The sequence below is a fragment of the Mustela nigripes genome, chromosome 14 (genome assembly GCF_022355385.1).
Source record: "Mustela nigripes isolate SB6536 chromosome 14, MUSNIG.SB6536, whole genome shotgun sequence".
In the NCBI taxonomy this organism is placed as follows: Eukaryota; Metazoa; Chordata; class Mammalia; order Carnivora; family Mustelidae; genus Mustela; species Mustela nigripes.
The window spans coordinates 77020103-77022461 of NC_081570.1; the positions used below are offsets into that span (position 1 = coordinate 77020103).

Genomic DNA, 2359 nt, shown 5'->3' on the forward strand with positions numbered 1-2359 from the left:
AAGGCTTTGAGAACAGAACTATGGTGTTGACCACCAGGAAAGATGCACAAACTGTGAAAACCAGAAGAGCACTGCAAACTCTTTGAAAACTAAACTGACATTCTAAGCCCACAGAAAACAGGTCAGGACTTGAAGTCTATATCTCATAGTGTTAATTGTTTGCATTAAAAAAGAGAGAAGTAAAAGAAGGAGGGGGAAGAGAACCAGAAGCCATTCTCCAGATTTTAGCTGAGCCCAGAATCTCAAAGCATAGTCTTCAAAATGGCCAAGATATAGTCCAGAATTTCTCAACATGCAAAGATCTAGGAACATGTAGACAACTGAAAAGAAGAAGCAATCAACAGACACCAACACTAAGATGACCCCAAATATTGAAATAATCAAAGAAAAAAAGCTATGGCAGTTATTATAACTATACCACACAAAGTAAAGGCAAACAATAATCTAGCAACAAATGGAATAATAGGCATTTTCAGAAAATCAGTATTAAATGAAAATTCTATAATTGAAAATTACAGTAACATAAATTTTTTAATCACCAGAAAGACCTCAATAGTAGAACAGAGATAAATAGTGAGTGAACTTGAGGACAGATCAGTAGAAATTATCTGATCTGAGTAAGAGTAGAAATGAATCCAATCTGAGTAATAGGGGAAGAAATAGAAATAATAAACAAAGCTCTGTATTGAAACAATATCAAAAGGTCTAAGATTTATCTTGCTGGAGTTCTGGAAGGAGAGAAAAAAGAAAAAGCCCCCCCCACCAAATATTTAAATAATGGCTGAAAATGACCCAAATTTGGTGAAAGACATAGATTTACAAATCCAAGAACCTCAAAGAACCACATGGGATAAATTTAAAGAAAACCACACCCAAACATATAATTAAAATGTCGAAAGTTTTCCCCAGTTCTGCTTTCCTCATCCTTCACCAGTTTGTTTCCTGAGAGCACCTCACAGAAAATCTCCATGTATAAACCTCAGTCTCAGAGCCTGTTTCCTGGGGAACCCCACCTGTGATATAGTAAAATTAAGTTTACCTCTAGAAAGGGAGAGGAGAAAATGGAATTTGGAGCATGAATAGGAAAAAGTTCATAGACTTAATCTGGGAATCAGTTATTTTATTTTTTCTATGTTTGAAATATTTTATAATTTCTAAAAATATTTGCATGTCTCCAGCAAAAAATTGTGATAAATATCGTGGTAATTTAAGCCAAATATTTCTGCCAGTTATGTAGTAACTTACAGAAAATTCATAGTATGTAACATAAGTAATAATCTGGCTCAAGGGGGGAAAAAAACCTTTAAATATTAAGATGTCAAGTAAAATAGCCTACATGTACTTAGCTACTTTTTTTCTGAAAGTCCCTTATAAAAAGTATTTTTAATATCTAGAGAGAAAAACAATACTGCAATAAAAACAAATACTCTATTTTCACCAGACCAAAATGATAAAGATTTTCCTAACAGAGTCTCTCTTCATTAGGTTCTTAATAGCAATTTGAAAGAATAATAGTATTAAAAAGAAGTTTGGGCAGCTGCAGACATCTCAGGTCCCTGCCGTTGCACACGCCTCATGCCACACCTGGAGTCCAGCCTGTCCATCCTTCATGCTGGTCAAAAAAGGCACCAAGGACCTCATGTACATGCTCTGTGGGTTTAGTTTCATCTTCAGGCTCCGGGCTTGCATTCCTTGTCAGTGGACTTAGCTCTGGTTTGAATCTGAGACCAAGAACAACTTGAAGCAAGAAAATGACCATTCCAGCTTCCATAGTGAGTATAAATTCTGATTGCAGCTGGCACCCTCGGGATGCTGGTGGGTTTCCTGGGCTGCTGGGCTGCAGGGCAAGAGCCCCAGTGCATGTAGGGACTGCTCTCTGGCCTCCTCTTGGTGATATTCGCCATTGAAACAGTGGCAGGTGGCTGGGATAGTCCCATGAAGATGAGGTGATTCAGTCCAGGAGTTTTACAAAGACAAGTTGAAAGTCAAGGACAAGCCCCAGCAGGATGCTAACAGCTGTCCCTTCTGCACTGGACCGCTGTGGTGTGGCAGGAAGAGTGCAAAAATTTATCTCAGACATCCGCCCCCAAAAGCATTTCCTCCCAAGCATCCTAATGAAGCCTTGCTCTGAGGCCATCAAAGAGGTCTCTGACAGCAAATCCCACATTCTCGGTGCGTGGGCATCAGGACTGCTGTGGTGATAATACCTGGCACAGTCTGAGCCTGAGCCTGTGCTGTGCTATCCACAGGAGCACAGAGAAGATCTACAGTCAGCGTGTGCCCCTGAGCAGGAAAGTTTACCCTGGAGGTGGATGATTATTTTCTTGGGTTTTTTTTTTTTAGGGGGGGGGGGGGCACT

General features: G+C 39.7%; 1 pseudogene; it reads left to right on the plus strand.

Moving 5' to 3' along the window:
- The first annotated feature begins 1738 nt into the window (after window positions 1-1738).
- On the plus strand, window positions 1739-2316 carry LOC132002088 (CD9 antigen-like; annotated as a pseudogene).
- Window positions 2317-2359: the final 43 nt, after the last annotated feature.